The sequence below is a fragment of the Rhipicephalus microplus genome, chromosome 3 (genome assembly GCF_043290135.1).
Source record: "Rhipicephalus microplus isolate Deutch F79 chromosome 3, USDA_Rmic, whole genome shotgun sequence".
NCBI classification, from domain to species: Eukaryota; Metazoa; Arthropoda; class Arachnida; order Ixodida; family Ixodidae; genus Rhipicephalus; species Rhipicephalus microplus.
Window position 1 is genome coordinate 188896549 of NC_134702.1, and position 20778 is coordinate 188917326.

The following is a 20778-nucleotide window of genomic DNA, read 5'->3' on the forward strand; positions in this document are numbered from 1 at the left end:
CGCATATTTCTATAGTCAAAGAAAATGGCAGCGCTGTTCGATGAAATGTATTTCATGATATGCGCACCGGTAACTCGTGGTGCCGTAGTATTTCAACAGGCAATATAAAAAGATACCGCTAAAGTCGAGAGCGATTTGGAGGTGCCGGGGATTGAACGCGGAACTTCTCACATGCAAAGCGAGCGCTCTACCGCTGAGCTACACTCCCGTTACATCTGGAGCACTCATTAACGAGTTTCTTGGTGCTCTTCAGCTTGTTCAAACAAAAAATTAATCGATAATTTGAAATAAACAAAATCATCTCGTCAATGCCCCCTGATACAGTTTTTTCATCATTGAGGTAAGCCGCATATTTCTTTAGCCAAAGAAAATGGCAGCGCTGTTCAACGAAATGTATTTAACGTTATGCGCACCGGTAACTCGTGGTGCCGTAGTATTACAACAGGCAATATAAGAAAATACCACTAAAGTCGAGAGCGATTTGGAGGGGCTGGGGCTTGAACCCGGGACTTCTCACATGCAAAGCGAGCGCTCTACCACTGAGCTACACCCCCGTTACATCTGGAGCACTCATTAACGAGTTTTTTGGTGCTCATTAGCTTGTTCTAACAATAAAATAATTCAATAGTTGAAATAAACAAAATCATCTCGTCATTGGTGCCTGATACAGTTTCTTCATCATTGAGGAAAGCCGCATATTTCTATAGTCAAAGAAAATGGCAGCGCTGTTCGATGAAATGTATTTCATGATATGCGCACCAGTAACTCGTGGTGCCGTAGTATTTTAACAGGCAATATAAAAAGATACCGCTAAAGTCGAGAGCGATTTGGAGGTGCCGGGGATTGAACGCGGAACTTCTCACATGCAAAGCGAGCGCTCTACCACTGAGCTACACCCCCGTTACATCTGGAGCACTCATTAACAAGTTTCTTGTTGCTCATCAGCTTGTTCTAACAATGAATTAATCAATTAGTTGAAATAAACAAAATCATCTCGTCAATGCCCCCTGATACAGTTTTTTCATCATTGAGGTAAGCCACATATTTCTTTAGTCAAACAAATTGCAGCGCTGTTCGATGAAATGTATTTCATGATATGCGCACCGGTAACTCGTGGTGCCGTAGTATTACAACAGGCAATCAAAAAAGATACCGCTAAAGTCGAGAGCGCTTTGGAGGTGCCGAAATTGAACCCGGGACTTCTCACATGCAAAGCGAGCGCTCTACCACTGAGCTACACCCCCGTTACATTTGGAGCACTCATTAACGAGTTTCTTGGTGCTCATTAGCTTGTTCTAACAAGAAAATAATTCAATAGTTGAAATAGACAAAATCATCTCGTCATTGCTGCCTGATACAGTTTTTTTATCATTGAGGAAAGCCGCATATTTCTATAGTCAAAGAAAATGGCAGCGCTGTTCGATGAAATGTACTTCATGATATGCGCACCGGTAACTCGTGGTGTCATAGTATTACAACAGGCAATAAAAAAAGATACCGCTAAAGTCGAGAGCACTTTGGAGGGGCCGGGGCTTGAACCCGGGACTTCTCACATGCAAAGCGAGCGTTCTACCACTGAGCTAGACCCCCGTTACATCTGGAGCACTCATTAACGAGTTTCTTGGTGCTCATCAGCTTGTTCAAACAATAAAATAATTCAATAGTTGAAATAAACAAAATCATCTCGTCATTGGTGCCTGATACAGTTTCTTCATCATTGAGGAAAGCCGCTTATCTCTATAGTCAAAGAAAATGGCAGCGCTGTTCGATGAAATGTACTTCATGATATGCGCACCGGTAACTCGTGGTGTCATAGTATTACAACAGGCAATAAAAAAAGATACCGCTAAAGTCGAGAGCGCTTTGGAGGGGCCGGGGCTTGAACCCGGGACTTCTCACATGCAAAGCGAGCGTTCTACCACTGATCTAGACCCCCGTTACATCTGGAGCACTCATTAACGAGTTTCTTGGTGCTCATCAGCTTGTTCAAACAATAAATTAATCAATTAGTTGAAATAAACAAAATCATCTCGTCAATGCCCCCTGATACAGTTTTTTCATCATTGAGGTAAGCCGCATATTTCTTTAGCCAAAGAAAATGGCAGCGCTGTTCAACGAAATGTATTTAACGTTATGCGCACCGGTAACTCGTGGTGCCGTAGTATTACAACAGGCAATATAAGAAAATACCACTAAAGTCGAGAGCGATTTGGAGGGGCTGGGGCTTGAACCCGGGACTTCTCACATGCAAAGCGAGCGCTCTACCACTGAGCTACACCCCCGTTACATCTGGAGCACTCATTAACAAGTTTCTTGGTGCTCATTAGCTTGTTCTAACAATAAAATAATTCAATAGTTGAAATAAACAAAATCATCTCGTCATTGGTGCCTGATACAGTTTCTTCATCATTGAGGAAAGCCGCATATTTCTATAGTCAAAGAAAATGGCAGCGCTGTTCGATGAAATGTATTTCATGATATGCGCACCGGTAACTCGTGGTGCCGTAGTATTACAACAGGCAATTAAAGAAAATACCACTAAAGTCGAGAGCGATTTGGAGGGGCTGGGGCTTGAACCCGGGACTTCTCACATGCAAAGCGAGCGCTCTACCACTGAGCTACGCCCCCGTTACATCTGGAGCACTCATTAACGAGTTTCTTGGTGCTCATTAGCTTGTTCTAACAATAAAATAATTCAATAGTTGAAATAAACAAAATCATCTCGTCATTGGTGCCTGATACAGTTTCTTCATCATTGAGGAAAGCCGCATATTTCTATAGTCAAAGAAAATGGCAGCGCTGTTCGATGAAATGTATTTCATGATATGCGCACCGGTAACTCGTGGTGCCGTAGTATTTCAACAGGCAATATAAAAAGATACCGCTAAAGTCGAGAGCGATTTGGAGGTGCCGGGGATTGAACGCGAAACTTCTCACATGCAAAGCGAGCGCTCTACCGCTGAGCTACACCCCCGTTACATCTGGAGCACTCATTAACGAGTTTCTTGGTGCTCATCAGCTTGTTCAAACAAAAAATTAATCGATAATTTGAAATAAACAAATCATCTCGTCAATGCCCCCTGATACAGTTTTTTCATCATTGAGGTAAGCCGCATATTTCTTTAGCCAAAGAAAATGGCAGCGCTGTTCAACGAAATGTATTTAACGTTATGCGCACCGGTAACTCGTGGTGCCGTAGTATTACAACAGGCAATATAAGAAAATACCACTAAAGTCGAGAGCGATTTGGAGGGGCTGGGGCTTGAACCCGGGACTTCTCACATGCAAAGCGAGCGCTCTACCACTGAGCTACACCCCCGTTACATCTGGAGCACTCATTAACGAGTTTCTTGGTGCTCATTAGCTTGTTCTAACAATAAAATAATTCAATAGTTGAAATAAACAAAATCATCTCGTCATTGGTGCCTGATACAGTTTCTTCATCATTGAGGAAAGCCGCATATTTCTATAGACAAAGAAAATGGCAGCGCTGTTCGATGAAATGTATTTCATGATATGCGCACCAGTAACTCGTGGTGCCGTAGTATTTCAACAGGCAATATAAAAAGATACCGCTAAAGTCGAGAGCGATTTGGAGGTGCCGGGGATTGAACGCGGAACTTCTCACATGCAAAGCGAGCGCTTTACCACTGAGCTACACCCCCGTTACATCTGGAGCACTCATTAACAAGTTTCTTGTTGCTCATCAGCTTGTTCTAACAATGAATTAATCAATTAGTTGAAATAAACAAAATCATCTCGTCAATGCCCCCTGATACAGTTTTTTCATCATTGAGTAAGCCACATATTTCTTTAGTCAAACAAATTGCAGCGCTGTTCGATGAGATGTATTTCATGATATGCGCACCGGTAACTCATGGTGCCGTAGTATTACAACAGGCAATCAAAAAAGATACCGCTAAAGTCGAGAGCGCTTTGGAGGTGCCAGGGATTGAACGCGGAACTTCTCACATGCAAAGCGAGCGCTCTACCACTGAGCTACACCCCCGTTACATCTGGAGCACTCATTAACGAGTTTCTTGGTGCTCATCAGCTTGTTCTAACAATAAATTAATCAATTAGTTGAAATAAACAAAATCATCTCGTCATTGCCGGCTGATACAGTTTTTTCATCATTGAGGAAAGCCGCATATTTCTATAGTCAAAGAAAATGGCAGCGCTGTTCGATGAAATGTATTTCATGTTATGCGCACCGGTAACTCGTGGTGCCGTAGTATTACAAGAGGCAATAAAAAACGATACCGCTAAAGTCGAGAGCGCTTTGGAGGTGCCGGGGATTAAACCCGGAACTTCTCACATGCAAAGCGAGCGCTCTAAAGCTGAGCTACACCCCCGTTACATCTGGAGCACTCATTAACGAGTTTCTTGGTGCTCATCAGCTTGTTCAAACAATAAATTAATCAATTAGTTGAATTAAACAAAATCATCTCGTCATCGCCCCCTGATACAGTTTTTTCATCATTGAGGTAAGCCACATATTTCTTTAGTCAAAGAAAATGGCAGCGCTGTTCAACGAAATGTATTTAACGTTATGCGCACCGGTAACTCGTGGTGCCGTAGTATTACAACAGGCAATATAAGAAAATACCACTAAAGTCGAGAGCGATTTGGAGGTGCCGGGGCTTGAACCCGGGACTTCTCACATGCAAAGGGAGCGCTCTACCACTGAGCTACACCCCCGTTACATCTGGAGCACTCATTAACGAGTTTCTTGATGCTGATCAGCTTGTTCAAACAATAAATTAATTAATTAGTTGAAATAAACAAAATCATCTCGTCATTGCCGCCTGATACAGTTTTTTCATCATTGAGGAAAGCCGCATATTTCTATAGTCAAATAAAATGGCAGCGCTGTTTGATGAAATGTATTTCATGTTATGCGCACCGGTAACTCGTGGTGCCGTAGTATTACAACAGGCAATAAAAAAAGATACCGCTAAAGTCGAGAGCGCTTTGGAGGTGCCGGGGATTGAACCCGAGATTTCTCACATGCAAAGCGAGCGCTCTACCGCTGAGCTACACCCCCGTTACATCTGGAGCACTCATTAACGAGTTTCTTGTTGCTCATCACCTTGTTCAAACAATAAAGTAATCAATTAGTTGAAATAAACAAAATCATCTCGTCATTGCCGGCTGATACAGTTTTTTCATCATTGAGGAAAGCCGCATATTTCTGTAGTCAAAGAAAATGGCAGCGCTGTTTGATGAAATGTATTTTATGATATGCGCACCGGTAACTCGTGGTGCCGTAGTATTACAACAGGCAATAAAAAAAGATACCGCTAAAGTTGAGAGTGCTTTGGATGTGCCGGGGATTGAACCCGGAACTTCTCACATGCAAAGCGAGCGCTCTACCACTGAGCTACACCCCCGTTACTTTGGGAGCACTCATTAACGAGTTTCTTGGTGCTCATCAGCTTGTTCAAACAATAAATAATCAATTAGTTGAAATAAACAAAATCATCTCGGCATTGCCTCCTGATACAGTTTTTTTCATCATTGAGAAAAGCCGCTTATCTCTATAGTCAAAGAAAGTGGCAGTGCTGTTTGATGAAATGTATTTCATGTTTTGCGCACCGGTAACTCGTGGTGCCGTAGTATTACAACAGGCAATAAAGAAAGATACCGCTAAAGTCGAGAGCACTTTGGAGGTGCCGGGGTTTGAACCTGCGACTTCTCACATGCAAAGCGAGCGCTCTACCACTGAGCTACACCCCTGTTACATCTGGAGCACTCATTACCGAGTTTCTTGGTGCTCATCAGCTTGTTCAAACAATAAATTAATCAATTAGTTGAAATCAACAAAATCATCTCGTCATTGCCCCCTGATACAGTTTTTTCATCATTGAGGTAAGCCGCATATTTCTTTAGTCAAAGAAAATGGCAGCGCTGTTCAACAAAATGTATTTAATGTTATGCGCGCCGGTAACTCGTGGTGCCGTAGTATTTCAACAGGCAATATAAAAAGATACCGCTAAAGTCGAGATTGCTTTGGAGGTTCCGGGGTTTGAACCTGGGACTTCTCACATGCAAAGCGAGCGCTCTACCACTGAGCTACACCCCCGTTATATCTGGAGCACTCATTAACAAGTTTCTTGGTGCTCATCAGCTTGTTCTAACAATGAATAATTCATTAGTTCAAATAAACAAAATCATCTCGTCATTGCCGCCTGATGCTGTTTTTTCAGCATTGAGGAAAGCCGCATATTTCTATAGTCAAAGAAAATGGCAGCGCTGTTCGATGAATTGTATTTCATGATATGCGCACCAGTAACTCGTGGTGCCGTAGTATTACAACAGGCAATCAAAAAAGATACCGCTAAAGTCGAGAGCGCTTTGGAGGTGCCGAGATTGAACCCGGGACTTCTCACATGCAAAGCGAGCGCTCTACCACTGAGCTACACCCCCGTTACATTTGGAGCACTCATTAACGAGTTTCTTGGTGCTCATCAGCTTGTTCTAACAATAAAATAATTCAATAGTTGAAATAGACAAAATCATCTCGTCATTGCTGCCTGATACAGTTTTTTCATCATTGAGGAAAGCCGCATATTTCTATAGTCAAAGAAAATGGCAGTGCTGTTCGATGAAATGTATTTCATGATATGCGCACCGATAACTCGTGGTGCCGTAAGTATTACAACAGGCAATCAAAAAAGATACCGCTCAAGTCGAGAGCGCTTTGGAGGTGCCGAGGATTGAACGCGGAACTTCTCACATGCAAAGCGAGCGCTCTACCACTGAGCTACACCCCCGTTACTTTTGGAGCACTCATTAACGAGTTTCTTGGTGCTCATTAGCTTGTTCTAACAATAATATAATTCAATAGTTGAAATAAACAAAATCATCTCGTCATTGGTGCCTGATACAGTTTCTTCATCATTGAGGAAAGCCGCTTATCTCTATAGTCAAAGAAAATGGCAGCGCTGTTCGATGAAATGTACTTCATGATATGCGCACCGGTAACTCGTGGTGTCATAGTATTACAACAGGCAATAAAAAAAGATACCGCTAAAGTCGAGAGCGCTTTGGAGGGGCCGAGGCTTGAACCCGGGACTTCTCACATGCAAAGCGAGCGTTCTACCACTGAGCTAGACCCCCGTTACATCTGGAGCACTCATTAACGAGTTTCTTGGTGCTCATCAGCTTGTTCAAACAATAAATTTATCAATTAGTTGAAATAAACAAAATCATCTCGTCAATGCCCCCTGATACAGTTTTTTCATCATTGAGGTAAGCCGCATATTTCTATAGCCAAAGAAAATGGCAGCGCTGTTCAACGAAATGTATTTAACGTTATGCGCACCGGTAACTCGTGGTGCCGTAGTATTACAACAGGCAATATAAAAAGATACCGCTAAAGTCGAGAGCGATTTGGAGGTGCCGGGGATTGAACGCGGAACTTCTCACATGCAAAGCGAGCGCTCTACCGCTGAGCTACACCCCCGTTACATCTGGAGCACTCATTAACGAGTTTCTTGGTGCTCATCAGCTTGTTCAAACAATAAATTAATCAATTAGTTGAAATAAACAAAATCATCTCATCAATGCCCCCTGATACAGTTTTTTCATCACTGAGGTAAGCCGCATATTTCTTTAGTCAAAGAAAATGGCAGCGCTGTTCAACGAAATGTATTTCATGATATGCGCACCGGTAACTCGTGGTGCCGTAGTATTTCAACAGGCAATATAAAAAGATACCGCTAAAGTCGAGAGCAATTTGGAGGTGCCGGGGATTGAACGCGGAACTTCTCACATGCAAAGCGAGCGCTCTACCACTGAGCTACACCCCCGTTACATCTGGAGCACTCATTAACAAGTTTCTTGTTGCTCATCACCTTGTTCAAACAATAAAGTAATCAATTAGTTGAAATAAACAAAATCATCTCGTCATTGCCGGCTGATACAGATTTTCATCATTGAGGAAAGCCGCATATTTCTGTAGTCAAAGAAAATGGCAGCGCTGTTCGATGAAATGTATTTTATGATATGCGCACCGGTAACTCGTGGTGCCGTAGTATTACAACAGGCAATAAAAAAAGATACCGCTAAAGTTGAGAGTGCTTTGGATGTGCCGGGGATTGAACCCGGAACTTCTCACATGCAAAGCGAGCGCTCTACCACTGAGCTACACCCCCGTTACTTTTGGAGCACTCATTAACGAGTTTCTTGGTGCTCATCAGCTTGTTCAAACAATAAATAATCAATTAGTTGAAATAAACAAAATCATCTCGGCATTGCCTCCTGATACAGTTTTTTTCATCATTGAGAAAAGCCGCTTATCTCTATAGTCAAAGAAAGTGCCAGTGCTGTTTGATGAAATGTATTTCATGTTTTGCGCACCGGTAACTCGTGGTGCCGTAGTATTACAACAGGCAATAAAGAAAGATACCGCTAAAGTCGAGAGCACTTTGGAGTTGCCGGGGTTTGAACCTGCGACTTCTCACATGCAAAGCGAGCGCTCTACCACTGAGCTACACCCCTGTTACATCTGGAGCAATCATTAACGAGTTTCTTGGTGCTCATCAGCTTGTTCAAACAATTAATTAATCAATTAGTTGAAATCAACAAAATCATCTCGTCATTGCCCCCTGATACAGTTTTTTCATCATTGAGGTAAGCCTCATATTTCTTTAGTCAAAGAAAATGGCAGCGCTGTTCAACGAAATGTATTTCATGATATGCGCACCGGTAACTCGTGGTGCCGTAGTATTTCAACAGGCAATATAAAAAGATACCGCTAAAGTCGAGAGCGATTTGGAGGTGCCGGGGATTGAACGCGGAACTTCTCACATGCAAAGTGAGCGCTCTACCACTGAGCTACACCCCCGTTACATCTGGAGCACTCATTAACAAGTTTCTTGTTGCTCATCAGCTTGTTCTAACAATGAATTAATCAATTAGTTGAAATAAACAAAATCATCTCGTCAATGCCCCCTGATACAGTTTTTTCATCATTGAGGTAAGCCGCATATTTCTTTAGTCAAAGAAAACGGCAGCGCTGTTCAACGAAATGTATTTCATGATATGCGCACCGGTAACTCGTGGTGCCGTAGTATTTCAACAGGCAATATAAAAAGATACCGCTAAAGTCGAGATTGCTTTGGAGGTGCCGGGTTTTGAACCTGGGACTTCTCACATGCAAAGCGAGCGCTCTACCGCTGAGCTACACCCCCGTTACATCTGGAGCACTCATTAACGAGTTTCTTGGTGCTCATCAGCTTGTTCAAACAATAAATTAATCAATTAGTTGAAATAAACAAAATCATCTCGTCAATGCCCCCTGATACAATTTTTTCATCATTGAGGTAAGCCGCATATTTCTTTAGTCAAAGAAAATGACAGCGGTGTTCAACGAAATGTATTTCATGATATGCGCACCGGTAACTCGTGGTGCCGTAGTATTTCAACAGGCAATATAAAAAGATACCGCTAAAGTCGAGAGCGATTCGGAGGTGCCGGGGATTGAACGCGGAACTTCTCACATGCAAAGCGAGCGCTCTACCACTGAGCTACACCCCCGTTACATCTGGAGCACTCATTAACGAGTTTCTTGGTGCTCATCAGCTTGTTCAAACAATTAATTAATCAATTAGTTGAAATAAACAAAATCATCTCGTCAATGCCCCCTGATAAAATTTTTTCATCATTGAGGTAAGCCGCATATTTCTTTAGTCAAAGAAAATGGCAGCGCTGTTCAACGAAATGTATTTCATGATATGCGCACCGGTAACTCGTGGTGCCGTAGTATTTCAACAGGCAATATAAAAAGATACCGCTAAAGTCGAGAGCGACATGGAGGTGCCGGGGATTGAACGCGGAACTTCTCACATGCAAAGCGAGCGCTCTACCACTGAGCTACACCCCCGTTACATCTGGAGCACTCATTAACAAGTTTCTTGTTGCTCATCAGCTTGTTCTAACTATGAATTAATCAATTAGTTGAAATAAAGAAAATCATCTCGTCAATGCCCCCTGATACAGTTTTTTCATCATTGAGGTAAGCCGCATATTTCTTTAGTCAAAGAAAACGGCAGCGCTGTTCAACGAAATGTATTTCATGATATGCGCACCGGTAACTCGTGGTGCCGTAGTATTTCAACAGGCAATATAAAAAGATACCGCTAAAGTCGAGATTGCTTTGGAGGTGCCGGGTTTTGAACCTGGGACTTCTCACATGCAAAGCGAGCGCTCTACCACTGAGCTACACCCCCGTTACATTTGGAGCACTCATTAACGAGTTTCTTGGTGCTCATCAGCTTGTTCTAACAATAAAATAATTCAATAGTTGAAATAGACAAAATCATCTCGTCATTGCTGCCTGATACAGTTTTTTCATCATTGAGGAAAGCCGCATATTTCTATAGTCAAAGAAAATGGCAGGGCTGTTTGATGAAATGTATTTCATGATATGCGCACCGGTAACTCGTGGTGCCGTAAGTATTACAACAGGCAATCAAAAAAGATACCGCTAAAGTCGAGAGCGCTTTGGAGGTGCCGAGGATTGAACGCGGAAGTTCTCACATGCAAAGCGAGCGCTCTACCGCTGAGCTACACCCCCGTTACTTTTGGAGCACTCATTAACGAGTTTCTTGGTGCTCATTAGCTTGTTCTAACAATAAATTAATCAATTAGTTGAAATAAACAAAATCATCTCGTCAATGCCCCCTGATACAGTTTTTTCATCATTGAGGTAAGCCGCATATTTCTTTAGTCAAAGAAAATGGCAGCGCTGTTGAACGAAATGTATTTTATGATATGCGCACTGGTAACTCGTGGTGCCGTAGTATTACAACAGGCAATAAAAAAAGATACCGCTAAAGTTGAGAGTGCTTTGGATGTGCCGGGGCTTGAACCCGGGACTTCTCACATGCAAAGCGAGCGTTCTACCACTGAGCTACACCCCCGTTACTTTTGGAGCACTCATTAACGAGTTTCTTGGTGCTCATCAGCTTGTTCAAACAATAAATAATCAATTAGTTGAAATAAACAAAATCATCTCGGCATTGCCTCCTGATACAGTTTTTTTCATCATTGAGAAAAGCCGCTTATCTCTATAGTCAAAGAAAGTGGCAGTGCTGTTTGATGAAATGTATTTCATGTTTTGCGCACCGGTAACTCGTGGTGCCGTAGTATTACAACAGGCAATAAAGAAAGATACCGCTAAAGTCGAGAGCACTTTGGAGGTGCCGGGGTTTGAACCTGCGACTTCTCACATGCAAAGCGAGCGCTCTACCACTGAGCTACACCCCTGTTACATCTGGAGCACTCATTAACGAGTTTCTTGGTGCTCATCAGCTTGTTCAAACAATAAATTAATCAATTAGTTGAAATCAACAAAATCATCTCGTCATTGCCCCCTGATACAGTTTTTTCATCATTGAGGTAAGCCGCATATTTCTTTAGTCAAAGAAAATGGCAGCGCTGTTCAACAAAATGTATTTAATGTATGCGCGCCGGTAACTCGTGGTGCCGTAGTATTTCAACAGGCAATATAAAAAGATACCGCTAAAGTCGAGATTGCTTTGGAGGTGCCGGGGTTTGAACCTGGGACTTCTCACATGCAAAGCGAGCGCTCTACCACTGAGCTACACCCCCGTTATATCCGGAGCACTCATTAACAAGTTTCTTGGTGCTCATCAGCTTGTTCGAACAATGAATAATTCATTAGTTCAAATAAACAAAATCATCTCGTCATTGCCGCCTGATGCTGTTTTTTCAGCATTGAGGAAAGCCGCATATTTCTATAGTCAAAGAAAATGGCAGCGCTGTTCGATGAATTGTATTTCATGATATGCGCACCAGTAACTCGTGGTGCCGTAGTTTTACAACAGGCAATCAAAAAAGACACCGCTAAAGTCGAGAGCGCTTTGGAGGTGCCGAGATTGAACCCGGGACTTCTCACATGCAAAGCGAGCGCTCTACCACTGAGCTACACCCCCGTTACATTTGGAGCACTCATTAACGAGTTTCTTGGTGCTCATTAGCTTGTTCTAACAATAATATAATTCAATATTTGAAATAAACAAAATCATCTCGTCATTGGTGCCTGATACAGTTTCTTCATCATTGAGGAAAGCCGCTTATCTCTATAGTCAAAGAAAATGGCAGCGCTGTTCGATGAAATGTACTTCATGATATGCGCACCGGTAACTCGTGGTGTCATAGTATTACAACAGGCAATAAAAAAAGATACCGCTAAAGTCGAGATTGCTTTGGAGGTGCCGGGGTTTGAACCCGGGACTTCTCACATGCAAAGCGAGCGTTCTACCACTGAGCTACACCCCCGTTACATCTGGAGCACTCATTAACGAGTTTCTTGGTGCTCATCAGCTTGTTCAAACAATAAATTATTCAATTAGTTGAAATAAACAAAATCATCTCGTCAATGCCCCCTGATACAGTTTTTTCATCATTGAGGTAAGCCGCATATTTCTTTAGTCAAAGAAAATGGCAGCGCTGTTCAACGAAATGTATTTAACGTTATGCGCACCGGTAACTCGTGGTGCCGTAGTATTACAACAGGCAATATAAGAAAATACCACTTAAGTCGAGAGCGATTTGGAGGGGCTGGGGCTTGAACCCGGGACTTCTCACATGCAAAGCGAGCGCTCTACCACTGAGCTACACCCCCGTTACATCTGGAGCACTCATTAACGAGTTTCCTCGTGCTCATTAGCTTGTTCTAACAATAAAATAATTCAATAGTTAAAATAAACAAAATCATATCGTCATTGGTGCCTGATACAGTTTCTTCATCGTTGAGGAAAGCCGCATATTTCTATAGTCAAAGAAAATGGCAGCGCTGTTCGATGAAATGTATTTCATGATATGCGCCCCGGTAACTCGTGGTGCCGTAGTATTTCAACAGGCAATATAAAAAGATACCGCTAAAGTCGAGAGCGATTTGGAGGTGCCGGGGATTGAACGCGGAACTTCTCACATGCAAAGCGAGCGCTCTACCGCTGAGCTACACCCCCGTTACATCTGGAGCACTCATTAACGAGTTTCTTGGTGCTCATCAGCTTGTTCAAACAATAAATTAATCAATTAGTTGAAATAAACAAAATCATCTTGTCAATGCCCCCTGATACAGTTTTTTCATCATTGAGGTAAGCCGCATATTTCTTTAGTCAAAGAAAATGGCAGCGCTGTTCAACGAAATGTATTTTATGATATGCGCACCGGTAACTCGTGGTGCCGTAGTATTACAACAGGCAATAAAAAAAGATACCGCTAAAGTTGAGAGTGCTTTGGATGTGCCGGGGATTGAACCCGGAACTTCTCACATGCAAAGCGAGCGCTCTACCACTGAGCTACACCCCCGTTACTTTTGGAGCACTCATTAACGAGTTTCTTGGTGCTCATCAGCTTGTTCAAACAATAAATAATCAATTAGTTGAAATAAACAAAATCATCTCGGCATTGCCTCCTGATACAGTTTTTTTCATCATTGAGAAAAGCCGCTTATCTCTATAGTCAAAGAAAGTGGCAGTGCTGTTTGATGAAATGTATTTCATGTTTTGCGCACCGGTAACTCGTGGTGCCGTAGTATTACAACAGGCAATAAAGAAAGATACCGCTAAAGTCGAGAGCACTTTGGAGGTGCCGGGGTTTGAACCTGCGACTTCTCACATGCAAAGCGAGCGCTCTACCACTGAGCTACACCCCTGTTACATCTGGAGCACTCATTAAAGAGTTTCTTGGTGCTCATCAGCTTGTTCAAACAATAAATTAATCAATTAGTTGAAATCAACAAAATCATCTCGTCATTGCCCCCTGATACAGTTTTTTCATCATTGAGGTAAGCCGCATATTTCTTTAGTCAAAAAAAATTGCAGCGCTGTTCAACAAAATGTATTTAATGTTATGCGCGCCGGTAACTCGTGGTGCCATAGTATTTCAACAGGCAATATAAAAAGATACCGCTAAAGTCGAGATTGCTTTGGAGGTGCCGGGGTTTGAACCTGGGACTTCTCACATGCAAAGCGAGCGCTCTACCACTGAGCTACACCCCCGTTATATCTGGAGCACTCATTAACAAGTTTCTTGGTGCTCATCAGCTTGTTCTAACAATGAATAATTCATTAGTTCAAATAAACAAAATCATCTCGTCATTGCCCCCTGATACAGTTTTTTCATCATTGAGGTAAGCCGCATATTTCTTTAGTCAAAGAAAATTGCAGCGCTGTTCAACAAAATGTATTTAATGTTATGCGCGCCGGTAACTCGTGGTGCCATAGTATTTCAACAGGCAATATAAAAAGATACCGCTAAAGTCGAGATTGCTTTGGAGGTGCCGGGGTTTGAACCTGGGACTTCTCACATGCAAAGCGAGCGCTCTACCACTGAGCTACACCCCCGTTATATCTGGAGCACTCATTAACAAGTTTCTTGGTGCTCATCAGCTTGTTCTAACAATGAATAATTCATTAGTTCAAATAAACAAAGTCATCTCGTCATTGCCGCCTGATGCTGTTTTTTCAGCATTGAGGAAAGCCGCATATTTCTATAGTCAAAGAAAATGGCAGCGCTGTTCGATGAATTGTATTTCATGATATGCGCACCAGTAACTCGTGGTGCCGTAGTATTACAACAGGCAATCAAAAAAGATACCGCTAAAGTCGAGAGCGCTTTGGAGGTGCCGAGATTGAACCCGGGACTTCTCACATGCAAAGCGAGCGCTCTACCACTGAGCTACACCCCCGTTACTTTTGGAGCACTCATTAACGAGTTTCTTGGTGCTGATTAGCTTGTTCTAACAATAATATAATTCAATAGTTGAAATAAACAAAATCATCTCGTCATTGGTGCCTGATACAGTTTCTTCATCATTGAGGAAAGCCGCTTATCTCTATAGTCAAAGAAAATGGCAGCGCTGTTCGATGAAATGTACTTCATGATATGCGCACCGGTAACTCGTGGTGTCATAGTATTACAACAGGCAATAAAAAAAGATACCGCTAAAGTCGAGAGCGCTTTGGAGGGGCCGGGGCTTGAACCCGGGACTTCTCACATGCAAAGCGAGCGTTCTACCACTGAGCTAGACCCCCGTTACATCTGGAGCACTCATTAACGAGTTTCTTGGTGCTCATCAGCTTGTTCAAACAATAAATTAATCAATTAGTTGAAATAAACAAAATCATCTCGTCAATGCCCCCTGATACAGTTTTTTCATCATTGAGGTAAGCCGCATATTTCTTTAGCCAAAGAAAATGGCAGCGCTGTTCAACGAAATGTATTTAACGTTATGCGCACCGGTGACTCGTGGTGCCGTAGTATTACAACAGGCAATATAAGAAAATACCACTAAAGTCGAGAGCGATTTGGAGGGGCTGGGGCTTGAACCCGGGACTTCTCACATGCAAAGCGAGCGCTCTACCACTGAGCTACACCCCCGTTACATCTGGAGCACTCATTAACGAGTTTCCTCGTGCTCATTAGCTTGTTCTAACAATAAAATAATTCAATAGTTGAAATAAACAAAATCATCTCGTCATTGGTGCCTGATACAGTTTCTTCATCATTGAGGAAAGCCGCATATTTCTATAGTCAAAGAAAATGGCAGCGCTGTTCGATGAAATGTATTTCATGATATGCGCACCGGTAACTCGTAGTGCCGTAGTATTTCAACAGGCAATATAAAAAGATACCGCTAAAGTCGAGAGCGATTTGGAGGTGCCGGGGATTGAACTTGGGACTTCTCACATGCAAAGCGAGCGCTCTACCGCTGAGCTACACCCCCGTTACATCTGGAGCACTCATTAACGAGTTTCTTGGTGCTCATCAGCTTGTTCAAACAATAAATGAATCAATTAGTTGAAATAAACAAAATCATCTCGTCAATGCCCCCTGATACAGTTTTTTCATCATTGAGGTAAGCCGCATATTTCTTTAGTCAAAGAAAATGGCAGCGCTGTTCAACGAAATGTATTTCATGATATGCGCACCGGTAACTCGTGGTGCCGTAGTATTTCAACAGGCAATATAAAAAGATACCGCTAAAGTCGAGAGCGATTCGGAGGTGCCGGGGATTGAACGCGGAACTTCTCACATGCAAAGCGAGCGCTCTACCACTGAGCTACACCCCCGTTACATCTGGAGCACTCATTAACAAGTTTCTTGTTGCTCATCAGCTTGTTCTAACAATGAATTAATCAATTAGTTGAAATAAACAAAATCATCTCGTCAATGCCCCCTGATACAGATTTTTCATCATTGAGGTAAGCCGCATATTTCTTTAGTCAAAGAAAACGGCAGCGCTGTTCAACGAAATGTATTTCATGATATGCGCACCGGTAACTCGTGGTGCCGTAGTATTTCAACAGGCAATATAAAAAGATACCGCTAAAGTCGAGATTGCTTTGGAGGTGCCGGGGTTTGAACCTGGGACTTCTCATATGCAAAGCGAGCGCTCTACCACTGAGCTACACCCCCGTTACATTTGGAGCACTCATTAACGAGTTTCTTGGTGCTCATCAGCTTGTTCTAACAATAAAATAATTCAATAGTTTAAATAGACAAAATCATCTCGTCATTGCTGCCTGATACAGTTTTTTCATCATTGAGGAAAGCCGCATATTTCTATAGTCAAAGAAAATGGCAGGGCTGTTCGATGAAATGTATTTCATGATATGCGCACCGGTAACTCGTGGTGCCGTAAGTATTACAACAGGCAATCAAAAAAGATACCGCTAAAGTCGAGAGCGCTTTGGAGGTGCCGAGGATTGAACGCGGAAGTTCTCACATGCAAAGCGAGCGCTCTACCTCTGAGCTACACCCCCGTTACTTTTGGAGCACTCGTTAACGAGTTTCTTGGTGCTCATTAGCTTGTTCTAACAATAATATAATTCAATATTTGAAATAAACAAAATCATCTCGTCATTGGTGCCTGATACAGTTTCTTCATCATTGAGGAAAGCCGCTTATCTCTATAGTCAAAGAAAATGGCAGCGCTGTTCGATGAAATGTACTTCATGATATGCGCACCGGTAACTCGTGGTGTCATAGTAATACAACAGGCAATAAAAAAAGATACCGCTAAAGTCGAGAGCGCTTTGGAGGGGCCGGGGTTGAACGCGGAACTTCTCACATGCAAAGCGAGCGCTCTACCACTGAGCTACACCCCCGTTACATCTGGAGCACTCATTAACGAGTTTCTTGGTGCTCATTAGCTTGTTCTAACAATAAAATAATTCAATAGTTGAAAAAACAAAATCATCTCGTCATTGGTGCCTGATACAGTTTCTTCATCATTGAGGTAAGCCGCATATTTCTTTAGTCAAAGAAAATGGCAGCGCTGTTCAACGAAATGTATTTAACGTTATGCGCACCGGTAACTCGTGGTGCCGTAGTATTACAACAGGCAATATAAGAAAATACCACTAAAGTCGAGAGCGATTTGGAGGGGCTGGGGCTTGAACCCGGGACTTCTCACATGCAAAGCGAGCGCTCTACCACTGAGCTACACCCCCGTTACATCTGGAGCACTCATTAACGAGTTTCCTCGTGCTCATTAGCTTGTTCTAACAATAAAATAATTCAATAGTTGAAATAAACAAAATCATCTCGTCATTGGTGCCTGATACAGTTTCTTCATCATTGAGGAAAGCCGCATATTTCTATAGTCAAAGAAAATGGCAGCGCTGTTCGATGAAATGTATTTCATGATATGCGCACCGGTAACTCGTGGTGCCGTAGTATTTCAACAGGCAATATAAAAAGATACCGCTAAAGTCGAGAGCGATTTGGAGGTGCCGGGGATTGAACGCGGAACTTCTCAAATGCAAAGCGAGCGCTCTACCGCTGAGCTACACCCCCGTTACATCTGGAGCACTCATTAACGAGTTTCTTGGTGCTCATCAGCTTGTTCAAACAATAAATTAATCAATTAGTTGAAATAAACAGAATCATCTCGTCAATGCCCCCTGATACAGTTTTTTCATCATTGAGGTAAGCCGCATATTTCTTTAGTCAAAGAAAATGGCAGCGCTGTTCAACGAAATGTATTTCATGATATGCGCACCGGTAACTCGTGGTGCCGTAGTATTTCAACAGGCAATATAAAAAGATACCGCTAATGTCGAGAGCGATTTGGAGGTGCCGGGGTTGAACGCGGAACTTCTCACATGCAAAGCGAGCGCTCTACCACTGAGCTACACCCCCGTTATATCTGGAGCACTCATTAACGAGTTTCTTGGTGCTCATTAGCTTGTTCTAACAATAAAATAATTCAATAGTTGAAATAAACAAAATCATCTCGTCATTGGTGCCTGATACAGTTTCTTCATCATTGAGGAAAGCCGCATATTTCTATAGTCAAAGAAAATGGCAGCGCTGTTCGATGAAATGTATTTCATGATATGCGCACCGGTAACTCGTGGTGCCGTAGTATTTCAACAGGCAATATAAAAAGATACCGCTAAAGTCGAGATTGCTTTGGAGGTGCCGGGGTTTGAACTTGGGACTTCTTATATGCAAAGCGAGCGCTCTACCACTGAGCTACACCCCCGTTACATTTGGAGCACTCATTAACGAGTTTCTTGTTGCTCATCAGCTTGTTCTAACAATGAATTAATCAATTAGTTGAAATAAACAAAATCATCTCGTCAATGCCCCCTGATACAGTTTTTTCATCATTGAGGTAAGCCGCATATTTCTTTAGTCAAAGAAAACGGCAGCGCTGTTCAACGAAATGTATTTCATGATATGCGCACCGGTAAATCGTGGTGCCGTAGTATTTCAACAGGCAATATAAAAAGATACCGCTAAAGTCGAGATCGCTTTGGAGGTGCCGGGGTTTGAACCTGGGACTTCTCATATGCAAAGCGAGCGCTCTACCACTGAGCTACACCCCCGTTACATTTGGAGCACTCATTAACGAGTTTCTTGGTGCTCATCAGCTTGTTCTAACAATAATATATTTCAATATTTGAAATAAACAAAGTCATCTCGTCATTGGTGCCTGATACAGTTTCTTCATCATTGAGGAAAGCCGCTTATCTCTATAGTCAAAGAAAATGGCAGCGCTGTTCGATGAAATGTACTTCATGATATGCGCACCGGTAACTCGTGGTGTCATAGTATTACAACAGGCAATAAAAAAAGATACCGCTAAAGTCGAGAGCGCTTTGGAGGGGCCGGGGTTGAACGCGGAACTTCTCACATGCAAAGCGAGCGTTCTACCACTGAGCTACACCCCCGTTACATCTGGAGCACTCATTAACGAGTTTCTTGGTGCTCATCAGCTTGTTCAAACAATAAATTATTCAATTAGTTGAAATAAACAGAATCATCTCGTCAATGCCCCCTGATACAGTTTTTTCATCATTGAGGTAAGCCGCATATTTCTTTAGTCAAAGAAAATGGCAGCGCTGTTCAACGAAATGTATTTAACGTTATGCGCACCGGTAACTCGTGGTGCCGTAGTATTACAACAGGCAATATAAGAAAATACCACTAAAGTCGAGAGCGATTTGGAGGGGCTGGGGCTTGAACCCGGGACTTCTCACATGCAAAGCGAGCGCTCTACCACTGAGCTACACCCCCGTTACATCTGGAGCACTCATTAACGAGTTTCCTCGTGCTCATTAGCTTGTTCTAACAATAAAATAATTCAATAGTTGAAATAAACAAAATCATCTCGTCATTGGTGCCTGATACAGTTTCTTCATCATTGAGGAAAGCCGCATATTTCTATAGTCAAAGAAAATGGCAGCGCTGTTCGATGAAATGTATTTCATGATATGCGCACCGGTAACTCGTGGTGCCGTAGTATTTCAACAGGCAATATAAAAAGATACCGCTAAAGTCGAGAGCGATTTGGAGGTGCCGGGGATTGAACGCGGAACTTCTCACATGCAAAGCGAGCGCTCTACCGCTGAGCTACACCCCCGTTACATCTGGAGCACTCATTAACGAGTTTCTTGGTGCTCATCAGCTTGTTCAAACAATAAATTAATCAATTAGTTGAAATAAACAAAATCATCTCGTCAATGCCCCCTGATACAGTTTTTTCATCATTGAGGTAAGCCGCATATTTCTTTAGTCAAAGAAAATGGCAGCGCTGTTCAACGAAATGTATTTCATGATATGCGCACCGGTAACTCGTGGTGCCGTAGTATTTCAACAGGCAATATAAAAAGATACCGCTAATGTCGAGAGCGATCTGGAGGTGCCGGGGTTGAACGCGGAACTTCTCACATGCAAAGCGAGCGCTCTACCACTGAGCTACACCCCCGTTCCATCTGGAGCACTCATTAACGAGTTTCTTGGTGCTCATTAGCTTGTTCTAACAATAAAATAATTCAATAGTTGAAATAAACAAAATCATCTCGTCATTGGTGCCTGATACAGTTTCTTCATCATTGAGGAAAGCCGCATATTTCTATAGTCAAAGAAAATGGCAGCGCTGTTCGATGAAATGTATTTCATGATATGCGCACCGGTAACTCGTGGTGCCGTAGTATTTCAACAGGCAATATAAAAAGATACCGCTAAAGTCGAGAGTGATTTGGAGGTGCCGGGGATTGAACGCGGAACTTCTCACATGCAAAGCGAGCGCTCTACCGCTGAGCTACACCCCCGTTACTTCTGGAGCACTCATTAACGAGTTTCTTGGTGCTCATTAGCTTGTTCTAAAAATAATATAATTCAATATTTCAAATAAACAAAATCATCTCGTCATTGGTGCCTGATACAGCTTCTTCATCATTGAGGAAAGCCGCTTATCTCTATAGTCAAAGAAAATGGCAGCGC

At 42.6% G+C, this 20778-nt stretch overlaps 41 non-coding genes across 41 annotated transcripts; all 41 read right to left on the reverse strand.

Moving 5' to 3' along the window:
* Window positions 1–136: 136 nt before the first annotated feature.
* TRNAA-UGC (transfer RNA alanine (anticodon UGC)) lies at window positions 137–208 on the reverse strand. Its single transcript has one exon. It is a non-coding gene; the product is annotated as a tRNA-Ala (tRNA).
* A 274-nt stretch (window positions 209–482) lies between these two features.
* Window positions 483–554, reverse strand: TRNAA-UGC (transfer RNA alanine (anticodon UGC)). Its single transcript has one exon. It is a non-coding gene; the product is annotated as a tRNA-Ala (tRNA).
* Window positions 555–828: 274 nt separating this feature from the next.
* Window positions 829–900, reverse strand: TRNAA-UGC (transfer RNA alanine (anticodon UGC)). The gene has a single exon. It is a non-coding gene; the product is annotated as a tRNA-Ala (tRNA).
* Window positions 901–2210: 1310 nt separating this feature from the next.
* On the reverse strand, window positions 2211–2282 carry TRNAA-UGC (transfer RNA alanine (anticodon UGC)). The gene has a single exon. It is a non-coding gene; the product is annotated as a tRNA-Ala (tRNA).
* A 274-nt stretch (window positions 2283–2556) lies between these two features.
* On the reverse strand, window positions 2557–2628 carry TRNAA-UGC (transfer RNA alanine (anticodon UGC)). The gene has a single exon. It is a non-coding gene; the product is annotated as a tRNA-Ala (tRNA).
* Window positions 2629–3247: 619 nt separating this feature from the next.
* Window positions 3248–3319, reverse strand: TRNAA-UGC (transfer RNA alanine (anticodon UGC)). The gene has a single exon. It is a non-coding gene; the product is annotated as a tRNA-Ala (tRNA).
* A 274-nt stretch (window positions 3320–3593) lies between these two features.
* TRNAA-UGC (transfer RNA alanine (anticodon UGC)) lies at window positions 3594–3665 on the reverse strand. Its single transcript has one exon. It is a non-coding gene; the product is annotated as a tRNA-Ala (tRNA).
* Window positions 3666–3937: 272 nt separating this feature from the next.
* TRNAA-UGC (transfer RNA alanine (anticodon UGC)) lies at window positions 3938–4009 on the reverse strand. Its single transcript has one exon. It is a non-coding gene; the product is annotated as a tRNA-Ala (tRNA).
* Window positions 4010–4629: 620 nt separating this feature from the next.
* On the reverse strand, window positions 4630–4701 carry TRNAA-UGC (transfer RNA alanine (anticodon UGC)). The gene has a single exon. It is a non-coding gene; the product is annotated as a tRNA-Ala (tRNA).
* A 274-nt stretch (window positions 4702–4975) lies between these two features.
* TRNAA-UGC (transfer RNA alanine (anticodon UGC)) lies at window positions 4976–5047 on the reverse strand. Its single transcript has one exon. It is a non-coding gene; the product is annotated as a tRNA-Ala (tRNA).
* Window positions 5048–5321: 274 nt separating this feature from the next.
* Window positions 5322–5393, reverse strand: TRNAA-UGC (transfer RNA alanine (anticodon UGC)). Its single transcript has one exon. It is a non-coding gene; the product is annotated as a tRNA-Ala (tRNA).
* Window positions 5394–6013: 620 nt separating this feature from the next.
* On the reverse strand, window positions 6014–6085 carry TRNAA-UGC (transfer RNA alanine (anticodon UGC)). The gene has a single exon. It is a non-coding gene; the product is annotated as a tRNA-Ala (tRNA).
* A 273-nt stretch (window positions 6086–6358) lies between these two features.
* Window positions 6359–6429, reverse strand: TRNAA-UGC (transfer RNA alanine (anticodon UGC)). The gene has a single exon. It is a non-coding gene; the product is annotated as a tRNA-Ala (tRNA).
* A 275-nt stretch (window positions 6430–6704) lies between these two features.
* TRNAA-UGC (transfer RNA alanine (anticodon UGC)) lies at window positions 6705–6776 on the reverse strand. The gene has a single exon. It is a non-coding gene; the product is annotated as a tRNA-Ala (tRNA).
* A 620-nt stretch (window positions 6777–7396) lies between these two features.
* On the reverse strand, window positions 7397–7468 carry TRNAA-UGC (transfer RNA alanine (anticodon UGC)). Its single transcript has one exon. It is a non-coding gene; the product is annotated as a tRNA-Ala (tRNA).
* A 274-nt stretch (window positions 7469–7742) lies between these two features.
* On the reverse strand, window positions 7743–7814 carry TRNAA-UGC (transfer RNA alanine (anticodon UGC)). Its single transcript has one exon. It is a non-coding gene; the product is annotated as a tRNA-Ala (tRNA).
* Window positions 7815–8087: 273 nt separating this feature from the next.
* TRNAA-UGC (transfer RNA alanine (anticodon UGC)) lies at window positions 8088–8159 on the reverse strand. Its single transcript has one exon. It is a non-coding gene; the product is annotated as a tRNA-Ala (tRNA).
* Window positions 8160–8779: 620 nt separating this feature from the next.
* TRNAA-UGC (transfer RNA alanine (anticodon UGC)) lies at window positions 8780–8851 on the reverse strand. Its single transcript has one exon. It is a non-coding gene; the product is annotated as a tRNA-Ala (tRNA).
* Window positions 8852–9125: 274 nt separating this feature from the next.
* On the reverse strand, window positions 9126–9197 carry TRNAA-UGC (transfer RNA alanine (anticodon UGC)). Its single transcript has one exon. It is a non-coding gene; the product is annotated as a tRNA-Ala (tRNA).
* Window positions 9198–9471: 274 nt separating this feature from the next.
* TRNAA-UGC (transfer RNA alanine (anticodon UGC)) lies at window positions 9472–9543 on the reverse strand. Its single transcript has one exon. It is a non-coding gene; the product is annotated as a tRNA-Ala (tRNA).
* A 274-nt stretch (window positions 9544–9817) lies between these two features.
* Window positions 9818–9889, reverse strand: TRNAA-UGC (transfer RNA alanine (anticodon UGC)). The gene has a single exon. It is a non-coding gene; the product is annotated as a tRNA-Ala (tRNA).
* A 274-nt stretch (window positions 9890–10163) lies between these two features.
* On the reverse strand, window positions 10164–10235 carry TRNAA-UGC (transfer RNA alanine (anticodon UGC)). Its single transcript has one exon. It is a non-coding gene; the product is annotated as a tRNA-Ala (tRNA).
* Window positions 10236–10856: 621 nt separating this feature from the next.
* TRNAA-UGC (transfer RNA alanine (anticodon UGC)) lies at window positions 10857–10928 on the reverse strand. The gene has a single exon. It is a non-coding gene; the product is annotated as a tRNA-Ala (tRNA).
* Window positions 10929–11547: 619 nt separating this feature from the next.
* On the reverse strand, window positions 11548–11619 carry TRNAA-UGC (transfer RNA alanine (anticodon UGC)). The gene has a single exon. It is a non-coding gene; the product is annotated as a tRNA-Ala (tRNA).
* A 273-nt stretch (window positions 11620–11892) lies between these two features.
* Window positions 11893–11963, reverse strand: TRNAA-UGC (transfer RNA alanine (anticodon UGC)). The gene has a single exon. It is a non-coding gene; the product is annotated as a tRNA-Ala (tRNA).
* A 274-nt stretch (window positions 11964–12237) lies between these two features.
* TRNAA-UGC (transfer RNA alanine (anticodon UGC)) lies at window positions 12238–12309 on the reverse strand. Its single transcript has one exon. It is a non-coding gene; the product is annotated as a tRNA-Ala (tRNA).
* A 274-nt stretch (window positions 12310–12583) lies between these two features.
* Window positions 12584–12655, reverse strand: TRNAA-UGC (transfer RNA alanine (anticodon UGC)). The gene has a single exon. It is a non-coding gene; the product is annotated as a tRNA-Ala (tRNA).
* A 274-nt stretch (window positions 12656–12929) lies between these two features.
* TRNAA-UGC (transfer RNA alanine (anticodon UGC)) lies at window positions 12930–13001 on the reverse strand. The gene has a single exon. It is a non-coding gene; the product is annotated as a tRNA-Ala (tRNA).
* A 274-nt stretch (window positions 13002–13275) lies between these two features.
* Window positions 13276–13347, reverse strand: TRNAA-UGC (transfer RNA alanine (anticodon UGC)). Its single transcript has one exon. It is a non-coding gene; the product is annotated as a tRNA-Ala (tRNA).
* Window positions 13348–13967: 620 nt separating this feature from the next.
* Window positions 13968–14039, reverse strand: TRNAA-UGC (transfer RNA alanine (anticodon UGC)). Its single transcript has one exon. It is a non-coding gene; the product is annotated as a tRNA-Ala (tRNA).
* Window positions 14040–14312: 273 nt separating this feature from the next.
* On the reverse strand, window positions 14313–14384 carry TRNAA-UGC (transfer RNA alanine (anticodon UGC)). Its single transcript has one exon. It is a non-coding gene; the product is annotated as a tRNA-Ala (tRNA).
* A 273-nt stretch (window positions 14385–14657) lies between these two features.
* Window positions 14658–14728, reverse strand: TRNAA-UGC (transfer RNA alanine (anticodon UGC)). The gene has a single exon. It is a non-coding gene; the product is annotated as a tRNA-Ala (tRNA).
* Window positions 14729–15348: 620 nt separating this feature from the next.
* TRNAA-UGC (transfer RNA alanine (anticodon UGC)) lies at window positions 15349–15420 on the reverse strand. Its single transcript has one exon. It is a non-coding gene; the product is annotated as a tRNA-Ala (tRNA).
* A 274-nt stretch (window positions 15421–15694) lies between these two features.
* On the reverse strand, window positions 15695–15766 carry TRNAA-UGC (transfer RNA alanine (anticodon UGC)). The gene has a single exon. It is a non-coding gene; the product is annotated as a tRNA-Ala (tRNA).
* Window positions 15767–16040: 274 nt separating this feature from the next.
* Window positions 16041–16112, reverse strand: TRNAA-UGC (transfer RNA alanine (anticodon UGC)). The gene has a single exon. It is a non-coding gene; the product is annotated as a tRNA-Ala (tRNA).
* A 274-nt stretch (window positions 16113–16386) lies between these two features.
* TRNAA-UGC (transfer RNA alanine (anticodon UGC)) lies at window positions 16387–16458 on the reverse strand. Its single transcript has one exon. It is a non-coding gene; the product is annotated as a tRNA-Ala (tRNA).
* Window positions 16459–17423: 965 nt separating this feature from the next.
* TRNAA-UGC (transfer RNA alanine (anticodon UGC)) lies at window positions 17424–17495 on the reverse strand. The gene has a single exon. It is a non-coding gene; the product is annotated as a tRNA-Ala (tRNA).
* A 1311-nt stretch (window positions 17496–18806) lies between these two features.
* On the reverse strand, window positions 18807–18878 carry TRNAA-UGC (transfer RNA alanine (anticodon UGC)). Its single transcript has one exon. It is a non-coding gene; the product is annotated as a tRNA-Ala (tRNA).
* Window positions 18879–19497: 619 nt separating this feature from the next.
* TRNAA-UGC (transfer RNA alanine (anticodon UGC)) lies at window positions 19498–19569 on the reverse strand. Its single transcript has one exon. It is a non-coding gene; the product is annotated as a tRNA-Ala (tRNA).
* Window positions 19570–19843: 274 nt separating this feature from the next.
* On the reverse strand, window positions 19844–19915 carry TRNAA-UGC (transfer RNA alanine (anticodon UGC)). Its single transcript has one exon. It is a non-coding gene; the product is annotated as a tRNA-Ala (tRNA).
* A 619-nt stretch (window positions 19916–20534) lies between these two features.
* On the reverse strand, window positions 20535–20606 carry TRNAA-UGC (transfer RNA alanine (anticodon UGC)). Its single transcript has one exon. It is a non-coding gene; the product is annotated as a tRNA-Ala (tRNA).
* Window positions 20607–20778: the final 172 nt, after the last annotated feature.